The 26647-nt window shown below is 41.1% G+C and overlaps 1 protein-coding gene across 1 annotated transcript in view; it reads left to right on the forward strand.

Annotated features, from left to right (window-relative positions):
* LOC113028026 (corticotropin-releasing factor receptor 1-like) overlaps window positions 1–26647 on the forward strand; it is a 96251-nt gene that overhangs the window by 16255 nt on the left and 53349 nt on the right. The gene's annotated exons all lie outside the window — the stretch shown is intronic.

The raw sequence follows: 26647 nt of genomic DNA on the forward strand, positions 1-26647 counted from the left end.
CAGACCTTCAGAGACATACAGTAAACACAAATAGCTAAATTTATGAGATGAAAGCCTGCATGTTTCTGTGTGTTTCTGTGTGTTTCTGTGTGTTTCTTTGGTAATTTAAAGTCTAAACCTCCCACAGGATCCAGACGATCCATTTGAGAGAGAAAGAGAGCCGCGCTGCAATTCAGGCAAGGCCCGCTGGTAATTTGACACTGCGAGGTTCATTTCACCTTCAGGATTATCATAATCTCCATTGAAGTGTAGCCTAAAAGCCTAAAAAAGACCGGCCATCAGCTGACTATGCCAGCGAAGGTCAACAGTGGAGGAAGCGTTCATGGATGAAGCTGAAAGCTGTTCGGGATGCAGGATGATGACACAATGCTGATTTTAAGTTTCATTAAATTCTCTGCGATAATATGAGCAGAACAGACGACAGATAAAGCCGGCGTGCTATAATTTGAGGTGTATTTTTAGCATGAATGCATTATTAATCAGTATTGATTGCTGATTTTCACAGCGGAGGTCAGCAGAGATACTCGAGCTGTTTGCTGTCCTTTCGTTATGCACAATGGGTTGTTGATTTGAGAGATAAATGCTCCCTGCGACCTTAAAGACTCCTGTCAGGCATCAGTTAAGGATGTTCTAACTCTCAATTTTCATTCAGGCTCGTACAGTCACCACTTTGAGCTGACGCTGGCAGGTCGCTGGGATGCTGTAACGCTGAGGCCAGGGCTAAAAACTTTCCTTCACTGTAACTTTATTCAGAAAACACAAATTTAAAATGTGATGGAGCTCAGTTATCAAAGAGCATACACGTTACTTATTTTATTCTTGAGTAGCTTTGCATGAATAGTTATTTTTTACTCCTCATTTTATCTACTATAAGCTTTTTTTAATACCTCAGATTTAATCTGATTGGCTGACCCTTAAGCGTTTGAACAGCAGGTGCCTGGTGCTCTGTAGTTTTATGTCATACAGAGCCAAAAGTAGAAAAAACTGGCTGAAACTGAGCATATGGGGCAGCCCGAGCTTTCAGCTCACAGGGTTAATTCTGCATCCATTCTTGCAAAAGTATAAATATGATGGAAAATAAGGAAAAGCATAATAGGTGGTTGTGTTATAAGGAGCAATGTATTATCCAAAACACAATGTTTTCCTGAACTGATAAAAGTAGTTTTTAGTACCCAAAAGCAAATAGTAAATTAAACACAGCATCGACTCTCTCTAGCAGTGGTCTTATCTGCAGAGGGACAGTAACTGTTGCCCCAGGACGAGAACACTGGACAAGCCTTTGTTTTTGCACTTGATGGACTCATCGTGAAAACCGTGGAAATCCATTTATAATACCAGCGTCACTAACAAGCACAAACACATTTACATGCTGTTGAAGAGAACTGCTTTGAATATGATAAAAATCTCTGTAATTACAGAGAAGATGAAGATGGTTTGAAACCACCAGTCAGAAATATACATGTTAGGTTAGTTTGGGATTCTAAATTGGCTGTAGGTGTAAAGGTGTACTCCACCTCTCACAGTCATCTGGCTCTAGCTCCACGGTTACCGTGATTTGGATAAGCGGCGAGCACACAGAACAGCAAATGGTCAGTAACTGCCTGATAAACGCTTGTCACTGAGAAAACCAATTTTACCCAGCAACAGGAAGCAACCTTCTACATCCACTCGCCTACAAAACAAGACATACAAAGAGGTATATGAGGTTGCACTGAAAGGCTCCTAGCAGGTGCTCTGGCAGCTAGCACACTGCAACTTGTCTGCAAACACTTGCAGACTTCTCACTAAGCAGCAGTGAAACTGTGAAACCAGAAACATTTGCAATCACTGTGAAAATCACACGTTTTGAAACGCAGTGGTTTCAGCAGCGAGGCACAGCTTTTACATCAACTTTAGCCATTTCTGATTTGCATTGCTATTTTTTTTTTTTTTAATTTCACTGGAGCTCATTGGCTAGTTAGCCAGCATTTTTATCTCCCATGGAAACCACAGGAAACTGCAGCAATACAATGACAGCAAGCAACTTCTCACAACTACTCACCAACCATTCAAGTACACAAGTCTCCTTATAGGTGTCCAGGCAGTGAGACAGTCTGTCTGAAATGGATGGATAACTTATCATTTGTCATCTATTGTCAGGATTTCCAGCTTCTAGACACAGCCAACTCTCATAGTAAAACTTGAAATAATAAAAGAAATTATCTTTTTGTTTGGACACAAATGTAGTCCAGGATCTTCAGGATGGACCTGATGTATCCTAACTCTAACCAAATCATTTATTTCATGGCAAGTAGAATATCATTAATTTAATTATTAATGTATAAAATAATACGAATGAAGTATAAAAATCTTTTACGTGTGAGATGCAAATCCACATCTCTATGATTTCCTCCCTCGCCAACATCCCCCCAACCAGATGTGGACTTTTTTTCACCATTTAAAAGTGGAAAATAGAAATTGCACACACAGACACGAATCAGGACACATGAGACGAGACAAGTGAAAAATTGTGTTAAACGACAAAAACGTAAGGGTGGGAAATTTGCATTCACAAGCCAGATCCATGTCCCAAATAATGAATGAGTGGACTGGAGGTTGTGGCTGCTGTACGTTTTACTGAGAGGAGTGCATTTTGCCATGATATAAAATGCTCTCTGTTTCTGGCCACGAGTGTTGCTCCTCTCCTACATATAAAGGTCAGATCTTTTCATTTGCCTGTAAGCAAACACTGACTGAGCCGTGATGGCACCAGTTAGCTTCATCTTCCTGGAGGTCTTAGTAGATTTCGGGAAGATGTGCGTTTTGATGTGGCCGAGCGCTCATTTAATGATCACTGTTGCCCCAAATCTTTTCACTTTTTCCAGCCATCATGAAATCATTCCAGCTGAAGATAGACAAGCGAGATCAGGATTATCCCAGAGCGATCCTTGGAGAATTACAAATCCCGCGCTCATGCATATATCACGGGTTTAGTGTCTAATGATAATTTCAGCACATTCCAGGGAGTAAATTAAGCGCCTTCTTTTAACCACGAGCACATGTAAGATGTTATGAATGGGACTTGGATTTCTTACAGGAGCTTTTACAGCCGAGAGAACGAGGTGTTTTGTGGAGGCGTCGGGAAAGCGTTGCCTGATATTTACGAGCACTCGGCGTGGCCGTGAATCAAAATAGTATCCGAAGAATGTGGAGATGCAGGCTAAACAGCCTGTTACAAATTTGTTCCACTAGATTTCGTAGTTAGATTTACTGCCACCCCGATCTCTATCAGTTCTTCTGTTTCTGTGTGCTGCTGTTTAACACGCTGTCCCGAGCTTCAGCCTCTTGTTGTATCAGAGGACACGACTGGGGATTATGCCTGACAGGAAAATGTCTCGGGGTTTGTAACTGTGACAAAGTTTAAGAGATATCAGATCTAAAAAGATCAGCTTGCACCATCTGTGGTCGATAAGGTCCAGTGCAGCTACGGAGCCTCTGCTTAAGCTGCAGGGTGTACAGCTGTTTATTCAGGCTTGAGACTGAATCCACGCTCTGCCTGGGTTACAGCAAAAGAGACACAAGTTTGTAGTTTTTTCATTGTTAGTCTTGTTTTCTGTGCTTTACAAAAAGAAAAGGATAAAGAAAGAAAAGTAGCAAAGGGTACAAATGTGCTTAGTTTGAGCAGAATGGAGCCAAACTGTCTTCTTTATTTTTCAAACTAAGCATGTGACTCGCAGCAAACCTAAACTCAATCTATGCACACGTAATATAAGGATCTCTATGGTTTCTACCCTAACCCTGATATATAAATAACTCTTAAGCTCAGTTACAGTGAGTTTTTTATACCCCGTTGTTTTGTATATTGTCAGTGAGAGCAGATATCACTAATATTATCAGGCGCATAGGCGCAATCGTAGAAGCCCCACCCACCTGCGTGTCAGCCAATCAGAATAACATTTGCTTAGAGATAAAAAAGAGTTTATTTCACACTGAAGAAGAGTTAGCTCCACCATGGTCCAGTGTGATATAAATAAGGATTACTTTGAACTGTGAATCATGCAAAGCTGCTCTAGCAGAGTCCAAGTATGAAAGCACAGACTGGCACCTTAAAAAGCTTTCCACCATCTGAAACTTGACGCTTTGTGGTTTCAGATGATCTGTAATCAGGGTTAATGCTACTTAAAAGATGGCAGCAGATTTTTAAAAAATGTTTTTAAATGTTTGGCAGATGTTGTTAAAATTTACAGGGTATTTTAGTACATAAATTAAAATAATTAACTACCCAGTTGGTCAAAATGTGACTGAAATCATGCACAAGCCCACTTTGCACTCTTTGATCATTTTTCTAAAAGATTGTTATTTTATTTTTATTTTGTTCAAAGTGTCACTTCGTGTGATTCTAAAGAATGACAATAATAATAATAAAAAGAATTCAATGCATGTAAGAAAATAAGTCATATTTTCCAACCACCAAAAGAAGAAACGAGGTCTGAGTGCGATCACAGTGAAGTATATCTTGGCATGGGAAGGAGCAGTAAGTGGTATTGGGGCAGTAATAAGTGGCTTTAGGTGAGGACGAGGGCCACGGTGAGTCCTGAGTGGGCACTTAAAAGCCTGAGTGGATGTTCTGCTGGCCTCAGATCCAGAGGGAGATTATTCCAGAGTTCAGGTCCACGAGTGCAAAAGTCAGCTTCCCTGTTAGTCTGAGTTACGGGTACAAAAAAAGATCTTGGCTACATTTCAACCGCAGATCAACACCAGTGCCAGAGACTAATCCAGGAAAAGATTTACAGACAAGAAAAAAGGGTCTTAAACTGGAAGTTACAGCAGTGATGTGGATTCTTTTCTCTGCTCCAGTTACAGATAACACAGCGGGTCATGAACCGGACTCAAAAACCACAATATTAAGGCTGCTATGCAGCAAACTTGTCCTCGTCCTGACCCATTTGGATGAGACGATCAGAACAAAACTGTATTCAGAGCAGATTACCCAGAGCAGGCAGCCGAATGTGTGTGTGTGTGTGTGTGTGTGTGTGTGGCTGATCAACGGCGACAAAAACACTACGCAGAAGTAAATGCGACATGTATTGTGACGCAGGGTTGAACATGTCCCTGCTCTGAATAGCAGCACTTCTATGAATCCAGGGCTGAGGTACCTGACTGGATTTCCAAAATTAGATGGTGACAAATCGCAGAGTTAAGTTGCTGAGCCAGACAGAAGGAGCGGATATGTATGGTTCCTTTCACTGCATCATTTTTATTCATCAAACTGATTATATTAGGCCAGATGAATAAATCGCTGGCAGAAGTCTTAACCCTTTCATTCTCAGTGGCCACTGTAGAGAGTACCTATTCTCTTATATACTGTTATAATTGTGGAAGTTTGTATTAAACAGAAATAATGTCAGAGTATGTAAAAATAGTGAGCCAACCATTCAGGTTTCAAACTGCTTTTCTGCTCGTGGCTCTGTGTGATGTCAGTGAGAGTGGATAGATCATGCAAAGCTACTCTGTGAGAGAACAGAAAACATGCAGCTAGGAATTAGCATAATGTGTGCACTTTAAATACTAATTTTAGATTTTTTTCACACACACACGCACACAAAGAAAGGCTGCAAGAGCTCATGCCAGCAGTCATGATGCATGCTTTTTTGTCCAGCTGGTCATTTTTCTGAGTCCCTACAATGCAAACGCTCGGTTGCAGTCATCCATGGAGCCACAATTAACAAAATAAAGGGAATTCAGCCAAAAACCGTACCAAAGGAGTTGTACCACCTTGTGTGCAGACACACAACAAAACAGAAATTATTGTGATGAGTTCCTGTTGGCTTTTAAAGGAACGAACATTTTAACTGTAAACACGAAAAAATGAGATGTGAGACCAAGACTGGATACACGAGATTCAGCATAGCCCACAGACACAGCCTTTGTTAATTTATCACTTAATTATTCCATATATATAGATATTTGTGGTTGTTTTTGTCAGTAGCTTAAAAAGACTAAATCTACATTTTTATACAAATTTGAGTTGTATAAAAGTGACCTGCTAAAGTTTAAACCCAGCATCAGAATGAGGAAGAAAGGAGATTTAAGTAACTTGATGTGGTTGTGGGTTTGAATGTTTCAGAAAGTGCTGATCTGCAGCACAAAGCAGGGTTTACATAGAAAACATCCACTGAGCAGCAGTTCTCTGGGTGAAAATGTCAGAGGTCAGAGAAGAATGGCCAGTTGGCTTCGAGGTGATAGGAAGGCAAGAATAAGTCACATACCCACTTGTTACAGCCACGGTATGCAGAAGAGCATCATGTTAAACCCTACAGCAGCGGAAGACCACACCGGTTACCACTTATGTCAGCTAAAAACAGGAAACTGAGGGTACATTTCACACAGGCTAACAAAAAAATAGATAAGAGATGACTGGAAAATGTAGGCTGGCATCATAAACAACATCAAAGCACAGATCCTTAATGATTCAGGCTGCTGGCTGGTGCAATGATGTGTGGGGACAAGTCTCTGAGCATCATTTAAACGCCGCAGCCTACCTGAGTATTGTTGTTGACCATGTCCATGCCCTTTATGACCACAGTATACCCATCTAATGATGGCTGCTTCCAGCAGGATGTCACAAAGCAGAGATATTCTCAAAGCGAGTTCGTTGTACTGAAATGGGCTCCGCAGTCTCAGATCTCAATCCAGCAGAGCGCCTTTGGGATGTGGTGGAACGGAGCTTTGCCTGACGGATGTGCAGCCAACAAATCCGCAGCAACTGTGTGATGCTGTCATGTCAATATGGACCGAAATCTCTGAAGAATATTTCCAACGCGTGTGCCACAAAGAACCGAGGTGGTTCAGTTACTAGTGTGCTTGTACCTGAAGCAGTGGCTCGTGATGTATTTGTCATCTGGGGCATGGCTGGATATTTAGAAATCTACCACAGCCAACTGTTTTGGATGAATACTGAAATAATGAGAACGGCGGCTGTTTTGTAACAGGTTTTTTTCTCATCATCTTTGTGCAGGTCGCACTGTGACCAGGAAAGATTTATATAGGTCCATCTTATATAAAACTCTTTTTTTTCGCCCTTTTCCCTCTGACTGTATTTACCATGTGCTGCTGATCAGATGGCATCATGGTCCATTTCCTACAGCCTACATGACATTTGAGCTACATTCAGATGATGTCGCGTAACCTGTAAATCATATACATGTTATGTTCTGTCCCAGGTTGACGTGTTTGGCCTGATTGCAGAGGTGACTGATGCACTGCATCTGCACCATATCGAGACCCGTTTGCCTTAAGGCGCTCGTGTCACTTTATTACACGTCACGCTGTTCAAGATGGCTCTAATAAAATCTTGGTCTCCATCTTTGTCAGACACAAAATTAATTCAAACCTGTGAGATTGTGAAAAGTGGAGCAATGCTCCAAACATGACGAGTTTTTATCATGTTTTGAAATCTGATGCTTGACATTGCCTCCATCATATACAGTTGAGGTCAGAAGTTTACGTATGCTCACTTTGGGCGTGAACGTCATGCTAATCTCTTTGAGCCGTTGTTTTTGACTGTGTCTGCAGTCATGACTGTACCTCAGATAAAGGTTTTTAACAATCTTTTATTAGTCACTGACTCAGGAGACTCGGCTGTGCTTTTGCATTTGGATCTGACAGCTGCCTTTGATACTGCTGACCACAACATCTTGATCTCGCGACTTGAGCATTGGCGGATCAAGGCCATTAGAGTGGTTCAGGTCCTGTCTGACAGGACTTTCTCTGTGAGCTTTGGAGATTTTATCTCTTCTTTAGCTCCCCTTACTTGTGGTGTTCCCCAGGGATCTATACTGGGACCAATTTGATTTTCTATTTATATGCTGATAGAAAATATAACATTTCTATCCATCTATACACCGATGACACTCAGATCTCTCTTCAACTGAAGAGACACTGTTGTGCTCCCTTACTTCAGTGTCTCGGTGAAGTTAAAGCCTTCATGGCCTCTAACTTCCTTAACTTTAATGGGAACAAAACTGAAGTGATAATTTTTGGACCAAATGGCAATTCCAGCACTTCTCATTTTAACCTTACCTTTTACCTTTTAACCTTCTCATTTTAGCAGTCTTGAGCCATTTATTAAGTCGCACACCAAAGATTTGGGGGTTATATTTAACAGCAATTACAAACTGAGGCTTTTATCTAAGGTGAAATCATTTTTATCTTTTAAAAACTGTGAACGGGCGATCCATGCTTTTATTACATATCAGCCAGACTATTGTAACTCCTTATATGTTGGAGTTAGTCGGACCTGCGTTTATTCAGCACTTTCTCTCATCCACAGAAGCCAAAATATATGCATATACTCGCTTAAACCTTTTAATGAGAGCTGAAAAGTTCTACAATGTGTTTTAACTTGATAAGGCCAAGGCCTTTTAACCTTTCGTTAGTCATGATGATTGGCTACAGCTAGTAGTTCTCTTTATAAGATAAAAAGGATTTGTTTGACAGCGCACACTCCTCTGACCAACTTAGTCAGGAACTTAGTGAAGATCTAAGAAGGGGAATAGATTTGTAAAAGTTACGAAGGTCTCTCTGAGCCATTTCTTGACAACCTTGGATTCCAAGATCATCAGATCAAATAACTGTAAACGGTCATCTTCAACTGTTTAGGATTTGTGGGAATAACCCAAGAACCACCAAGGCTCAAGCCTGCAATGAACTGGAAACTGTCAGAGAATGGGTGTATAGCACAAGCACAATGCAGGTCATAATATTTGTAAGATAATCCATTAAATAATGCTTCCCAAAGGTGTAACACCACAGACGGGCCCGGGTATACCAGCGTAGCTGCCCGTGTCGTCACCTGTCATACACCAGTCTGATTCTGCTGTAAAACTGAACTTTTAACATGAGAGCCTGTAGGTGTGACTCAATTTTGGAGACAGCCTCAAGTGGCCATTAAAGGAACTGCAGATTAATACAGTCTATGGTTTTACAACACATCGTCATCCCAACACCTAACATATCGACACTATGTGACAAATCGTCAGTATGTTACGCGTTGGAAATGATAACTCTGGGTTTTAGGAATGAACTTCAGTAAATCCAATCCTTCTTTTGCCTTCAACCCCAATTGTTTACCTGCATGCAACAAATTCCTGCTTAAACATCACTGTGCAATAACCCACGAGCTACGAATTAAAACCAGAAAACTCTTGTCTATTTCTACAGATGCTGCATGTTCAAATGCAGATTCGTGTTATTGGAGCTTATAACAGCTCCAACCAAGATTATTATAACTAAAACCAGGACTACACTTCAATATAACAGCTTACCTAATAACATTTTCTACTTGTACTACACTAAAATGTGGCATTAATGTGCACACAAAACAACAGATGTGAGATTGGTGTTTTGAAAAATTGTGTTTGTGTAATATGCATGTCCTCTTTCATGTAGCCTGAGAGCTTCATAAACAGGTACAAACCGCAGACAGATGTCACCAGCTGGTTTATGCAGTCTCATTATGAAGCCTCGAGCTGAGTGTGAAACACACATATGCACCGTGTAATTCCCATTTCTGACTGAATCACTGAATTCTTACCCAAATTTCCAAATGGACTTTTTTCCCTGAGTATAATCCAAAGTGAGTTACTGAGCCGAGGCCAAATCGAAGGTCCGCTTTTCTCAGTCACTTTTACAGCCCTGGAAGTCTTTTGCAACCACAGAATGCAGCTTTTCAACACGTCCTTATCTTTCAAACTATCTGTGGGACAAAAACCGAACAATAAATCATGTTTCACACTGATGATTGCTTTATGCATTTTCTATGAAAAAAAAGATAATTTAGTGTCTATCTCACTGCTGTCTGGACTACTATAACATTTCAACACACTTAACCCCATCTCGTTTAGTGTGACCTGTTGAAATAATCTAGCCTCATTTCTACGTGGAAGAAGAAGATGAAAAGATGTAAAATTAAATGTAATGAGTGGGAGCAGATGGGGGGGTCACGTCTGAAGATCAAAAAGAGCTGAATGCACTTTGGTTAACCTTCCTGCTGAGACTCGGCAGCTATGTGGAGTGATCAGCACGTTCTAATCATTACAAGCCCTTCACTATCTCTGATGTTCTCTCAGATGATTACAGCATGTTGTCAAACATATGCACGGAGGGGATGGCAGACGTCCGGCGGGGGTGTTGTCCAGCCCGCTCAGCCGCTGAGTTTGACAGGTGCCGTGGGCGCTGCGTGCCCTCCTCTCGGCTTAGAATAACTATCTTTGTTGTAGCCCGTCTTGCCCCACCCGGAAACCCCTTCAACATTTGTAGCCGAGCTTGACTTTCCCCTAATGGTCCCCAGAGGGAGGCCGGTGGATTTTAATATGTATGTGAGGAGCAGCTTGTGTGGCTTTATGTGGATGCTCATTTGGCTGTCTTGCTATAAGATGTCGGGTTTTGTCAGTTAAGAAAAATGAAGAGGAAAAGGAAGGCGGAGGGAGAGGAGGAGGCGGAGATGTTATTTAGAGCAGCGCTGGCAGTTGGTGGCAGTCGGGTGGCAAAGCCCTCTGCCCCGACTCATCCTCCTGCTCACTCACAAGAAAAACATCTTTTTGTTGAATGGGCTCGAGCTGGGCGGGGCGTTCATTAAATTTGAATTTATGAATGCATACGTGTGTCTGTGGAGGGGGTGACATCAAAGATAGAAAAGACAAAAGGGACGTGATGTGCATACATGTTTTCTTTACTCTCAAGTGGTCTTACACGCACTAAGACATGGAAAGTAAATTATTCTTCTCTCTGCAGAGCTTGTTTCAAAGCAGCCTGTGCAGTCCTCTGAAAACCCTCGAGGTGATTCGTTCCTCTGAGCCAGGATACACAGCCAGCGTGAAAACTGGCATCGGTTACCTTCAATAACAGGCAGTCTGTAATTTTCCATTTTGGCCGACTCGAATGTGTTTTATTTATGATAAAAATGAGGTGGCGGCAGACTTTTTCCAGCGTGTTTTCAGGTACAGCTGCTCACCTGAATACTGTGTGGATTATTTCAGAGTAGGCGTGTTGGGAGATTGTGGAAAGTTTAATCGATGTAGCTGCTGTGTGTTTGTTTCGGAAATGGTCTCACTTCTGGATTTATGAGTTGTTTGGGGAGAGATTTGTTTTGGTGGAGAGACTCAGGATTAGTTCCTCTTTTACTAGAGGAGGAGGGTGTATTATGATCCATTTAAAAGTACAAAAACCACAAAAACCTCACTGTAAAAACGCTCTGCCTGAAGTAAAAACATCGTTTGGCCTTATATAAGTATGGAAATAGGTTTGTGTGTTATTATTGTGTGACATATGCAATAATGTGTAAGCAGGCATAGCTTTTAGCTGTTTTATAAGCAGAAAAATCACTTTTGGTAATGAATTCATCTTCGTCTTGTGACTTTTTTCATTGTAACAATTCGACCCTTAAAATGATGTAAGTGAAAGAACATTTAAGTAAAGCAGGAATAGATTTTTTAAAATAAATCTAATTATTTGTGGTGATTTATTTTCTGCAATACTGTGAGGAAGTTTATGAATAACAAGCTTGTTACACACTCTTGTACTGTGTGTGCAAACTGGGAATATATGAGTAAATATAACTAGTGACTAAACATGGTCACATCCTCCACCTTTTACTCCAACACATGGTTGTGCGTGAGAGGTTGTAATTATGATGCATAGTTTGCAAATGGCTTTTAACACCTAAGTGTCTATTTTTGTTTTGGGATCCTCCCTGTACCTTTCAGCATACAGGTTGCCTGCTGAGCTATTCCCACACCCAAAACAATCATTCCTTTATTTAATGTAAAAATGATACCTTCACAGAGTTGTCCTGTCAGGGTTTCACATGAGAGAGAAACATGAAGGTGCAACTCCCCACTAGCAATTTATTTGACTTCGGACATGAGCTGTGCCCAAAACAACAAACAAAAAGGTTTCTAATGTTCCCTAAGCTTCCCTATTAAAACAAAAGCAAATAAAAGACAATTTTCTAACCTATGCTCCAAAAACATGAGAAAAAGGGTCAACAAAAAAAGGGCTTCTCAATCTGCTGCTCACTATATACAGTGAATACCAAAATTACAAGCAATGTTTAAACAACTATATACAAAGGCGCTCTTAACTCACACAGGGTATCTCAGTAACTGACGGCTCACACAGTCCAAAACACTACAGCTCAGGTTTTACACAGAAAAAGCTCAAAAACATGGCCAATGAGCTGGCACTTTGTTGGTGGTGGAGGAATCAAGGAGAGGGCGAGGTGGCTGTCTGCTGGAGGTTAAGTACTGGGGGTGATCAACCAACTATCCAATCCCAGGACAGGAACAAACTCCACCCAACGACTCAGCAGGCACACCCAGGTGTCCACCCCTGAGAGAGAGAAAAGGGAAAACCTACAGCCATCCTCTGGTGGGAGGAGTCACGCATAAATCACAAACACTGAATCATAACAGTTTGCAGTGCAGTAAAAATGAGTGCAAAGTGCAGGCTTTTATTTTTTGCCCTGATAATGCCCATTTAGTGATACTTGACACAATTTTGAGTTTATTTATTTTTATGCATGTGAATGTAGAATATGGGTAGCATTCATTCATTTTTAGTACAATTATTCTAAATGTTAAATGATAAATTTCAGTCGAATAAAGTATTTAATTTTTTGGTTTTCAAAGAAATATATACTTTTTTAGGAATATTGTACATGTATTCAAATTGTTAGATATTTAAAGGGTTATAAACTGTAAAGTACCTAAAAATTCTAGGATATTTTATTTATATAACACTAAATATCAGTCACCTCAAGGTGCTACAGTAATAGAGTGATATTTAGATTCCATGTATATCTTCCCTATTTCCCTATGTGTTGTGTTGTCATTCCAAACAATGGCAGCAGGAAATAGTTCTATATCACCTTATTACAATTCTTCAGTAATTTAAAAAAAATACCTTCTCTGTAATTTGTTTTTTTGAAGGAAACCTAAATATTAACACAACAGCTGAGCGAAGCGCACTCAGCAGTGGGGTGCCACAGGGTTCTATGCTCGGCCCCTTTTTGTTTTTAAACAAAACTAAAGCACCATCATTCTCCCTGTTCATTCCTTAAAGTCCATTTTTGTGAACAACACATTTATACACAGGCTTTGACTCTTCTTCAGTCTGACCTCTAATTATCTCTTCGTAATCACAGACTTGTTTTAAAGGTAGGCAAGACCAAGTACACGATGCCAGCGACAGCTCCCCCACGGTATCTCCACAGTACTGAGTCATATAAAGCAAACTGTTATTTGTGATTCATATTCAACATTAGGCTGAAAAACAAAAGTTTTTAAAGTCTTGCACATAATCAAAGGTTGCTTGTTCTTTTTCAAGTATAAAACCTTTCTGCTGCACGTCGCAGCACTTTCCGATTTAACACTAACAGCTTGATAAAAAGATCTTAAGCTATTCATTTCTAAAGTTTTAGCTTTCAGTTTCCAATCTACCTCACATCAAGTGTCTGCTTAACCTTGGATGCTGCTTATGTACGTAAAAACCTTGGCAGAGCTGTTCTTTCCCTGCAAAGTAGAGTCCTTCACACCTTGTTTTTCCCTTTTTTATTTGATGTTTTCTATGCCACTCTTCACTGTTTTTATTATTACGACCTCGCATTAATGGTGTTTGATGATGGTTTCTTTGTCTGATTATTATGCTTTCGTCTTCTCTGCACTCTGAAAATGTGATCTCAGACTACCTGATTAAACAAAGATTTAATATGAATAATAACATGGTAATATCTTACTGTAGCCGCAGAGGCTCTGAGCTGCGTGCACACCAGCACGGGCATCATGTTACTTCTGAGATTTTTGCAGTTTGTTTTGCTCTACAGCAGCACAGAAAACACAGTAGTTTGCTCTCAATTAATGCAAATAATATGTTCTTTTCTACCCTGCTGATGCTCGCTTTAATTAGACCCCTTCTCCAAATGCACAGAGGAGGAAGATGCTTCTTAGCTGCAGCCATTGATCTGCTAAGCCAGTGTGACTAAATTTGGGTCAGCATATTTGCCTGTGTAGTGGTGTGCAATTACGCCAACATTTCTGCTCTGTTATGCGTTTTCACCCGCAGAGAGGGCACGCTCTGGGTGTTTGTTACCGAGCTGCGTGTTTGTTTGGCCTGCGGTGTATGGAAATAAGATGAAAAGAGGATCATTTGGCCCCCGGGCGTGGAGGGATACCTAAAGCTCCTGTTTCCACTGGGAGGATTTATCACCTGGCTCAACCCATATCACTGTTTTTAACTCCCATTCAAACAACAATAGGAGGTCAGTGAGAAAACACAGAGCTGATATGTACGATGCACTTTACATCTCTTCAAGCGCTCAAATCGACTGTGAGCTTTCTAAGATGCTCCAGAGACGGACCTGTCCGCTGTTATTATAACTGCTGGCAAATCTCCAGTTTGGCTGAGGCCTCTGTGTGAAGTCAGCAGTTATTTCAGGACCTTGAGCTCGTGACCCGTGCAAAAGGCATTTTACGATTCTGTCGATGGCTCCCAACCCTTTGAAGACTGCAGGAGAATGGTAATAAAGTGGTGCTGCAGCAGTCTCAGTAATGTGACCGCTGTAAAAGAAATGAGAGGAACAACAAGGGTCTCATATTATCTTTAGTGTTTTTCACTAGTTTTTGTTTTTTAATGTTATTTTTAATTGAGTTTGAAGGGAGCAATTCAGTTTAGTTTTTATTAAATTTACTGTTTGCTTTATTTGGGTTTTACTATAATGTGGGGGTGTTTATCAGGGGCAACATTTAAGGAGTTGTAAGTGTGTAAGGTTAAAGCAAGATTTGGCAGGTGAAGGAATCCCATGATCCAGTGTAGCAGCACGGAGGGAACAATGAGACTAACTACCAGATTGATTTTTGTTTTCCTCTTTTTGACAAGCTCTGATCAGCTTACCTGACATTTACTGCTCGTTCTGGATTTGGCTAACTGCATCCTACAATATATAAGCAGATGTTACGTGATCTGCAGTGGCTGCTTTCCAACCCATGGCCAGTACAAAGCTAGCATAAAGGTGAAATTTGGCAAGTGAAGCTAAAGAGCATCATCTGCTTAAATTCAATCCCTTGTGAGGACAGTGAGCACGGATACCACATGCTGCCCATCACAAGGCTATGCTCCATTACTCCATTCTCATCCTTCCTGTTAAAAGGGAGATTTTACTTCCCACTATCGCCAATTTCTTATTCATTTTGGTTTGCCTGATCATTGGGGTTTTCTCTCTTATTGTAGGGTCTTTACCTTAAAATATAAAACGCCTTGAGGCAACTAATGTTGTGTAATTTTGTACCATATGAATGCGCCACTTTGTCACATTCATGCATTAAGCTGTACCTCTGGACCATTTTTTTTTACTCGTGTCTTTTGGAGCACTGAATTTGATCGTCCAATATGTCTGCACTCTGCTAAGTGAAATTCTGCTACTTAAGCACTTAATGAAAGGTATCTGTGTCTTGCCTATACAAGCAGATGATACATGAGCTCTCATGGCTGCTGTCCAATGCTGAACTAGTTGAAAGCTAAAAAAGTGACACATAAAGAGCATCATCTGCTTTGCTGCCCTTGAACCGATCTTCAGCAAGCAGCCTGCCCAGCCAACATAGTGCATTGCTGTAAACATTACCATAGTACTGATTTTGTAACATAGCTGTTGGATTTATTACAGTGTTTATGAAATGTCACTTGCTGAGCCGTCCTTACCTTTGAACACGATCTCTTCTCTTCCTGTCACATTTCTCCATGTCTGAGAGTGAAGTGAAGTTCACACATTTACATTTTTTTCTCCCTGGAAAATAAATCAACTTTACAGATCCTGTGCCAGAATGGCAACGAGCCAGGTTCTGTGTTTGGTGGTTTCTGTTGAGCTGTTAGAAACGTTGCATTTGAAAATGACCTGCTACCTTCTGTAGCACCGAGCCCCTCAAACTTTAGAGGGTGGCTGCTGCCTTGCTTCCCAAGAAGCTAATACTTTTCTACTTAATAACAAAGGTTATAACTTTTACTCAAGTTTACAAAGCAGTAGTTCGCTATTTTGCAAAACCCTTACTTAACACAAAACAACCTTTAACCTCCTCTCCAGCATCATTTTTCATATAATACATCAGCATCATGGACACGAATGTTGGAGTTTTTTTTTCTTTCTCTTGGCTACATGTTTAAAAAAACGTCTTTAAGCCCCAGTTATAAGTTTTACGGTGCAAAGAAGACAACCTCATCATGTATCAAGGTCTCCTCACACACTCACAGTGTTGAACACATTGACAACAACTGTATTTTAAAAGCAAACTACTGTTTCGGTTATTTTCAGTCATTATTTCTGCTGTTAGTCTAGTTCTAGTTCAAATGAACGCGCTGACTGCACAGTATGTGTGTGGCAGACTGCAAATTTAATGAAGTGAGAAAAAGATCTGTCCAAGGAGCCACAAAAACTGGGCTCCGTCTTGACGTTACCACACAAGTACATTTTCTTTGTGGAAACAATCCCTGTGTTTTAACAGTAGTTTAACATTTTGGGAAATCCACTCATTCGCGTTCTGAAGAATTAGTTGATAGCTCGGTATGAATTTCACCTCTGTTTGTTGAGCGCGAGGCTGAAATCAGGGTATAATTAGCCCCGGCTTAGCACAGAGACTGTAAACAGGAGGAAACAGCCAGCCTCAATCTGTCAAAGTGAAAAAATACACCAATAAAGCTCGAGCTCATTAGGCTCCCAGTGACACTGTGACCTTTGTGCTTTCACTACGCTCCGTAGCAGGCGAGGGATGTCAATGAGATCAATGAATCCATAAATAAAAACGCAGCCAATTCCTTCCTGTTGGGCTAATATGGATTTTGGGTTGCGGACTTCTTCTGTGAGTTTACCGGACGCTTGTCCATTTTAAAGTGAATCTCCAATTAGGAAATAGCTAATGACTTACAGGAGTCACCTGACGTGAAGCATCGCTCAGTCAGGCTTCAGCGCTTGAAGCGACGAGGAAACCTTTCCTGTTTCAGTTTGACTTTTAATGTAAAATTCTGCAGCATTTTGTGAACCCAGCAAACATTTTTATCCCTCTCTGTGCTGTTTTCACGAGCATTTAAGAAAATCACATGGCTCAGGTTATGATTTTTGTCTCTGATACCAAACACAAATTCTCATTTTTGCCTTAAAGCTGAAGTGAGGCCAAATGAAAGAGCTGAAATGTGTTAATTATTGAGCTTTAGAGGTTCTGGCATGTGTGTTTTCTCACTGAGGTCACAGCCCAGTTAGCAGCTTTGAGGAGTGAAACATTTTCCTCTCACATATCTGAGCCCATAAGGAAACAGGCTTAGTGCGTCTGCTGGAAACAACCAACAACAATACTGCTGCCTCTGTGTAGCGTGGGCGTTAAATCCTCCTTCATTTGCTTCGGCTTTTGAACTCGCTCATGCACACTGACAGCAAACTATGTCGGAAATAATGACACAGATGCATAGAAATACTTCTTTGTCATATAATAGTAGTGTGTGTGTATATAGATGTGGTCTATTTTTATAGTAGTTTAGCAGTATATCAGATACATCACCAGTAATCCCTCTGTGATGTAGTGCCTGACATGCTGTGTGTGTTTCAATAAGCCTTTTAAGTTAAACATTAAAGTGGGAATGATCAATAAGTGACAATGTGAAAACAACTTGCAAACCCCCCTCCCGGCTTAATGTTTGGCTTCTTTTATTTACTATTCTGGTTCGTTTCCTGCAGATAAAAGCAAAAAAGCTCATCCTTAGAGTTAGGATAAGGAGCTCAGTCCTTCAGGGGGAGCTCAGAGTAGAGCCGCTGCTCCTCCACATAGAAAGGAGCCAGCTGAGGTGGTTTAGACGTCTAATCAAGACGCTTCCTGGACGCCTCCCAGGTGAGGCATGTCTGACCAGAAGGAGACACTGGGGCTGGATCTGGACCTGCTGGAGAGATTATGTCTCTGGGGTGGCTTGGGAACACCACAGTGTCCTCCCAGAAACTGGAGGTGGTCTCGGGAGAGGGAGGTGTGGCGATCCAAAACTTTGTCTTCCTGTCACATAATAAAATGCCACCTGCGCCTCCCCGTTATGTCCAAGGTGTCTTTTTGTGTCAGTGCTTTGATTCAGTAGTAACTGCAGAGCCTGTGTTAGGAGATCAGAGAGATGGTAAAAGTCACACTCACGGACGTAGTTCATATCCATTTGTGTCCTGTGTGTTTTGCACTTTGCTCTGATTGATTTCCTTCTTTTTTAAGTGCCTAGATTTGGGTACGTAGCTCAGCTCCTTGATTAGGTTTGGAAGAAGTTTGCAGGTGCAGTAAAAGATGCATTTTCTGCTGAGTCAGCTGCTCCTGTGACAGCGACTGAGGAACTGAAATAAAGTCAGGAGAGCAGAAAGAAAAGGAAGAATGGATGTGAGGCCCTCAAATTGCATTTGGAAGCTTCAGTCAGGAAAAAACAATTTAATAAATGTTTGGCTGCAAACAGGAGAAGAACAGCGGTGAGCACACTGGAGCAACCATCTTGGCACCACCACCTTACAAAATCAAGCCCTCATTTAAATTAATTGGGAAAGAACTACAACTTTTATTTTGATAGTCACCATGTAGTATGATTATATTTTATTGCTTCAGATTTTTGGTGGCTTTGCCCCAAAATATGATTTCAAAAAGCTTTTCTCTGCAGGTGATACTTCTGCATCACATGCTCTCAGTTTTATACCATCACAGTTTCATGAAGGACTCAAACCACAAACTCATCACAGCACTGAAATCCACACGCTAGCTATGATGTGGATACAACGAGTGTAGAAAAACAGCAAGTTCACTCATTCTTAGATTGTACGTTTCCCAGTTCAGCCTTTGATCCGATGTTAGTTTTATCTAAAAAGAGCCAAGCAGCTAATTTAGTTCTGTGCACATATCACAAACACATCCATCATAACGTTTTTACCTACTTTATTCATCCACATAACACAGCAAACATAAAAAGTGCCAGATGTGCACAAAAATTCAGACATACATTCTTAAATCAGTCCTCAACTCCAGTTCTTGCTTACAAAGAGCGAAAACAAACCTCCCTCTATTGTATATATAATTCAAGTTTAATGTATTATTATTACCAACACGCACACAAAAACACCACCATAATAGCATCATTTTAAAAAATGTCTCTATAACATACGCACATAATGAGCCAGTGGCTCGTGCACATTTGCTTAACATGCAGCCTCAGTATGAGACTGCGAGGAGACACAAATCTATGAGAGGGTTTTGTCAGGAAAGGGCAATCAATGCAAATATTGTGAATGGAGGAGCAGCTGCAGAGAAGGTGTCTATATACATATATTGAACTTTATGCACTTCAAAATCCAAGAGAAGGTCTGCAAACATAATTTCTTTCTACAAGTTAAAAACAAAAAGGTCAGCATGATGTCATCAGGGGTGAAGTAAACAGTGCTGTGCTGCTGTTTATTTCACAAAAATCCAAATTTGGTCCTTTTTCTTATTTTTAATATTCGTAAACCAAAACTATTCCAGGTTTCGAGGCATTAACTGTCTCCTTCTCGCACGTGTCAGAGAAACATTCAAAAACAAATCAAAGAGTTTATTCATTCTGTGTGACGGGGAAATATTTGCCAGTTGTGTATTTCAGCTTCTCGCACTTGCACACTGAAACAACACAAATTTTCCTATAAACGTACCATATTAACAGTGCCGGGCATTAAATCCACCATAATGTGCCTCCGTAGTAAAGCTCCCCTCACCTCTTCTCATGCAACTTGTCGAGCGATGCCAAGAAATTATCCCGGGCTACTTAATTCCCTTATTACATAAGAAATGCCTCCTGTGTTACTGAGGTTTAACAGTCATAAATCACTGTGTGGTCCAGTGCCAGAAAGAATTCATTTCAAGGTCATGCTGCTTAATTTGAAAGCTCCACCATTTCTACCTTTAATCTCTTGGCTCTGCATGAAGGTGATGTCTCAGTGCGGTCGGGTTTTCTTTCTGCTTTTACACACTTGCTTTGTAAATCTTTGTTTTTGTTAATGTGCATTGTTTTTTTTCACAAAGTGACTTTATTGCTTTGACTTTAATAAATTCAGATTATGTGTGACCAAGTGCCCCGGAGGAAAGTTGTGCACTCATGCAGTGCCATGTAAAGAAGCTTTGTTATAAAAGAAAATGTGTCTTCAATGAGAAGATTTTGTTTGGCTGTGCAGTGAAAACGTGCAAAAAAAGCAAAAAAACTGATTTTTACAGGAATGAAAACACTGATAACCTGTTGTTTATGTGTCCACATCTCAGTAAAGGCTTACTTAAAATTTTAAAAACTATGAATTATGTGCATGGTCAGTCCATTAGGCAACTTTGTCGGTCTTAACTTTTGACATTGACGTAATCGTCCACAGACAGATTTTAAAGCTCTCTAGGATATTGCATTTGGGGTTTAGGGAATATCACAAGCTAGGTAATCTTGATTGGGGATGACAGTCCCTTTACACTGTCAACATCCTATTTTTAACCAGGTCATTGCACATTGTTGCCCTCAGGCAACCCAATCCGATTTTATCTCTTCCCCTCCCTGGACATTTATGATTATTAAAACATGCATTTAGGATTATCAGCCTCCATCTCAGGTGTCCGCATGCACACTGACGGGAACGCGTTTGATGTTTGTTATTTCTGTTTGCCTTCATCTTTCATCTTTTTAGCTTATCTTGAGGATGGAGCTGATAGAGGGGGTGAAAAATAAAGCTTATGCTTATGTGCTTAAGACTGCAGTTCCTCTAATGGCCACTTGAGGCTTGCTGTGAAAGCAGGTTAGTGGCTTGTAATCACATGGGTGAGGGTCAAATTGAGAGGTGTGCCTACCTGTAGTTTTCTTTATCCCTGCTCTGCTAAAAGTGGGATTTAGTATTTTAGTAGTAAAATCTAGTGTAGCAGAGCAAAGGAAAATGAATGAGCTCAAATAACTAAATATTAAATAAATACGATGTGATTTGTTTCATAAGTTCCAGTAAGAAAGATTAAATAAGATGTACTTTATCACAAAAGCTCCTCTGGAGCTTCAATTAAATAGGATAGTTCAATAAAATATAATATATGACAGCACAGAATATCTGAATAAGATAAGAAAAATAAACTTGGCCAGCTGTATCCTGCTGTGTATAAGCAGATGTTATATGCTGATGCTATCGTGGCTGCTTTTCAGCCTAAAGCGAGAATAAAGGTGGAATTTGGCATGTGAAGCTAAAAAGCATCATCAGCTTAAATTCAACCCCTTAAACTAACCTAACAGTGTGCATGGATGCCGCATGTTGCTTTGCACCAGTCTAACATAAGTGACCAGTCATAACACTTCAAACTAACCCGCTCCGTAATCTGCAGAGGTGTTAATGGAGCTGAAGGCTTGACGGGTCACCCTGCTAACTTTAAACCTGAACAAAAAGCTGAGTTGTACAAGAATCGCCTGGTGTGCAGATGTTACGAGGGACCTGTGTATTTACAGGGGTCCTGACCTCTGTAAACACTGTCTTGATGCCTTCATAGGCTCAGTCACTAGTTTCAGGTCATATTGAATAAGTCATGAAGTCCATTTGGGAACTTATCGTCATTATTAGTCTGAAACGAAGGAGACCTCCATGTCCAATGAGCATGCAGCGTCCAATAAAAGTATTTGCCTCTGGGCTTTGTAACGGGAGCTCACCAACCAAAAAATTATGCCACGGGGGCTACGTCCATCTTTTACGCCGTTAATGATTTCCGTTAATGTCTGCCTTTGGGTGTCTACTAGTCCTCCTTCACCTTTGATCACCTGACTGGATCTCTGCTCTGTGTTTTTGACATCGATGCTTTTTCGAGCATTTGTGTGTGATTTTAGTGGAAAGATTTAGAGGAAAGAAGAAAAGTTCCATTGTTTATGGATGTTGACAGCTTTCTGACATTCAGTCTGAACAACAAAAAGTCCACTGTCACTGAAAAAGGTGTCCAATGACCCTTGGAAGCGACCCGCTCCGAGATCGGGGTCAGACCTGTCCATAAAAGTCTGGAAAATGTTTTGAAATGGGAGAAGTGACACGTGCATACGTGACTTCACTGCCAATTATCGCCCGACGGAAAGTCTGACCTGAAGATTGAGCTGCGGTCCCTAACAGCGCCCTAACGTGATTACGTGGCAGGCGGCATATCTAACTTCATTTCAACCATGATAATCATCAAATTAACTGAACCACAAGCGTACATTTCAACGTTTGATTCACACACTCGCAGCAAGCTCCTGCAGCTCCCCTGCAGGTAGCCCCGCATGTCAAACACCCACTCTAAAAAGAGTCTCCCTTCAACTTGAAATGGCCTCGTTTGAGGTCTTTCAGTTCCACGATGTCCCACTTGACGGATTTAATTTCCGTCATCTTTAGAGATAATAAATGTGAAATGACAAATGTGAAATTTGTTCCAGATTTACCGTGTCCTGTGCTGTGACACGGCGGGCCTGAGTGGAAAAATGTAATTTTACTCATCATTTGTCAGTGCCTCCATATCAACACCCCCTCCACTTTGTATTATCCAGCAATGTGGAGAAATCATTATTTGGGACTCGCTTTTGATTTTTACCCTCAAGTGACCAAGACTGAGTGACAGTCTTTGTGTTTCTCATTTCTGGATTGTTTCCTTCATCTGTGACAGATACTCTAAATTAATCTGATGCACTTATTTTGTTTCTGTTTTACTTCCATTCATCCAGTTACATCCACTTCAGGATTATGGGGGTCTGGGGCTTTACCCCAGCAGTCATAGAGCAAGAGGGATTCACACCCAGCATCTTCATGCTGTGAGGCAGCAGTGCTACCCACTACACCACCACGCTGCCCTTATTTCCCCTTTGTTTGTGTCCCTGAACACTTTTATTTATCTCACACTGACTTGTGTCTGTGCAAAATCAACACATTCCCCCTTTAAAGGGGTGAAAACGTCTGAATTTGGATTCTGGCATCAGTTTGATGCTCACTCCAGAGAAACGCGTTCAAGTCTTGCACATCGAACATGTTTACACTTCATTGTTATTATTTTTTAACATGTTATTGTGTATTTTGTGTTCTTTCTGGGTACCCAAAAGCACACAGCATCATCAAGGACCACAGCCACCCAGCACACCAGCTGTTCTCCTTGTTACCATCTGGCAGACGTTACAGGAGTCTGTGTTTTTACCACCTAGCCGTACGACACCTCAACCACAATATTTAAACACACACACTACGCTCCACAGGATGCACGCAGACGCTGTCCTACAGTTTCACAGATACATACTACGCTCTGCACTGGTCACGTCATTTTTATTAGTATTTAAATAGAAATAACAACCCTTACTCCGTGCAGTCCTGCACTAACTGACACTCAAACTTTGTGCTGTTCAGTTTGTACTGCTGCTCACTCCTGACACTTTATCTCATTTAAGATTTCTTTTTCTGTTTATACAAGTGTGCACATGTATTTATACTTAGTCTGTTAACATTTTTTACTATATTTTTTGCTGTGTTTTATAAATATTGTGGGGTTTTTTTACTATTTTTACTGTACTATACTGCTGAGTGACTGTCTTCTGCTCGTCAAATACATTTCATTGCAATGTTGACGCTGTGCTAACTTATGACAAATAAAACTGAACTGAAACTGCTTCTAAAGTGTTAGCCCTGCAATTGGTTGGTGTCCTGTCCAGGGTGGACCCCACCTTTTGCCCTACGACAGCTGGGGCAGTCTTCAGCCCCGCAGCAGTTAAGAAATTGGACGGATGGATTAATAATTGTCATTAAAACCAGCTTTCATGTGTTCATATGCCATCTTGTCCTGGCTGATGAGTTTGGACACCATATATCTGCTGCAGACACAAAACATGCTTCTTGTTTAACTACTTTACTTTCAGAGTCGTGCTTTTGCAAAAAACGTGACAGCTGGTGTCCTTGAACACAAACAAACATTTTTTCATAACTGTCTCACATTTTCTTCTATGAGACTCAGCTGTGCAGTGTGCTCGTGTCAGTTCAACATCGAAATGTAGACGAGCCGAACCTCTGACAGTCATTACAGTCGGGCTCTCTGTGTGGGCTCTCAGTCGTCCCGGTCATGTTAGTCTGGAGTGGTTGAGTCAAAGGCAGCTTCTCAATCTGCCTTTATTGGCCTGAGCTGAAGAACTTCTGAATAAAAAGTGAAACATGTTCAAGAACCTAAAAGTTTCAATGCCTTTTAGTATTTAGTATTTAGTATTTATTCATTTATTGTCATTGTCAAGAACAATGAAATTGCGTTTGGGGCTTCCATACAACCCAAAAAAAAGAAGAAAATAATAAATAAATACCCCTTAAAACCCAAGTGTACATATTTAACCCAGTGTGACTCCAATGCAATAAGACAATCCTTAGCAATAATGTTCGTAGAAATTCAGACAAAGACCTGAGAAACATGACAAAATACAACAATGCAACCCATTCAATATTATTGTACTGTGAGATATGATATCAGATATGATAGTTATCTATTTAAGAAAGGGGGGGGGGGGCAGGAGGGGGAAGAGAATAAAGATATGATGCACCAATGCAGACCAGTTCATTGCTATTAAGAAGTTGGATATGGTTATTGTCCGTGAGAGGGGGGCAGAGAGTTCAGGAGCCTCACAGCCTGTGGATACAGGCTGTTGGCCAGTCTGGATGTTCTGGCCTGTATAGACCTGTACCTTCTCCCTGAGGGCAGCAGATGGAAAAGGTGGCGCGCAGGGTGATGTTGGTCCCGCAGGATACTGTGCACCCTCCTCAGACAGCGAGTGGGGAAGATATTACTGATCTCTGGCAGACTTGTTCCAATAATTCTGCCAGCTTCTTTCACCACCCGCTGGAGTGCTTGCTGATCGGCCTTGGTGCAGCTGGGGAACCACACTAGAAATCCATACGTCAGAACGCTGCTGATGGCACAGTTGTAGAAGTTCAACATCAGAGATCTGGGAATGTGTGCGCTCCGCAGTCTCCTCAGGTAGTAGAGGCGCTGTTGGTCCTCGGTCACAGTTACCCCCGAGGACCTGTCCTGGGGCAACCATATCACCTTTGAAGGTGTTACCAGTGAGCGGATCCTGAAGTGAGACCCAAAAGAGAGTGATTTCCTTTCAAATGGCTTTATTGTGCAGACTGAGCAACATGGGAGGATAACTCTGAGAGAGAAGGAAGGAGAGTCAGTCCTGACAGAATCGGACGCTGAGCTGTTCATGAAATGTTTCAGGAGGTGATAGTGAGACTTGGTCAGGATGTTTATTTGGGGAGAGTGAGCCAAATGTGAGAGACCGGGACTCCACCTGCAGATGGAGCTCAGATGAATCCAGCTCGAGAGATTTAGAGAGATGTTAAAGCACAACAGATGACCAGTGCAGGACCATGACAAACAGAAGTCTGGCTGCTGTTGACTCAACCATCTTAGTCCATAATCAGCGGCTCTCTCTGTTTCTAAATCCAAACATCTCGTTGTGGATGTGTAATTGTTCTTGTCCAGGAGCAGCTGGATTTAAGCAGGAGGCAGAGATGATTCAGCAACACGATAAAACAAACCGAACATTTCTGAAGTGGCACGTAGCCGATAGGACTGCACAGTTTGTGCTTTCAGCTAAACCTGTAAACTTAAACAGATCAAACTTTATTCACTTTATTTAATGATCTCAGACTGCTGTCACCTGCACCTTCGCACTCCTTTGGCCTGAACACCTTGGGGAGCAGATGGGTCGCTCATTAAATTCTTCAGTTTTTCTTACACATCGCTTCAGAGATAATTGTCTAAATTATTATTTACTGAGCTTGTCATATTATTGCAGATTTTTATTCCCACCGCAAAGAAAAAACAACCACTTAAATATCCTCGACCTCCGTGTGTGTGTGTGTGCAATTCTTGAGTATTTATGACTATATCCACTTTGACCTTTGACCTATTTTAATCTGAAATCGTTTTGAGTGAAAAGTATGATCCTCATTATGTATTTTTTTTTTTAATTTGTTATCTCTGACCCATTTAATTTTACATATGTGTGAATAGTATCATTATTATTTACTCCATAATCCTCAATTTTGCAAACATTAGACCAAAGGAAAGCTATTTTATTTTGTATATTATTAATAGTCACTTTATTTTAGGCCACATGGATGCTTCGTATATTTTATACCATAACACATAGACTGTTGACATGTCTGTGCTGACATTGCATCAGGAGTTCTCCACATGCAGCCCGTTTGACTCTGAGAGCAGTGGGAGACGGCGAGCACCTGCACCCTTCAGTGCCTTTCTCGTGACTGTAGGATGGGCTAATTGGCTTGGGATACACAAGTCCGCAGGGCTCTGCAGGACACATATCAAAGACAGATCCACATAGGAGACAGGAAACAGGGAAGGAACTGGAAAGTACTTTATTTTCTGAATATCTGCCAGAGTAGAACAGGCTGTGGAATTCGCTGATTGGCTAACCGTGGTAGACCCTTCTCAATAAACTGAGAAGCTCCCTAGAGCCCAGCTGCTGCTGCTGCTGCTGCTGGCCCGTCTTCCACCGAGTTTGAATCTGCTCGTTACAACTTACCCCCCGGGGAGTGGTTTGTGTCTATTTTTTCTGCATGAAT

The sequence above is a fragment of the Astatotilapia calliptera genome, chromosome 8 (assembly GCF_964374335.1).
Source record: "Astatotilapia calliptera chromosome 8, fAstCal68.1, whole genome shotgun sequence".
NCBI lineage: Eukaryota > Metazoa > Chordata > Actinopteri > Cichliformes > Cichlidae > Astatotilapia > Astatotilapia calliptera.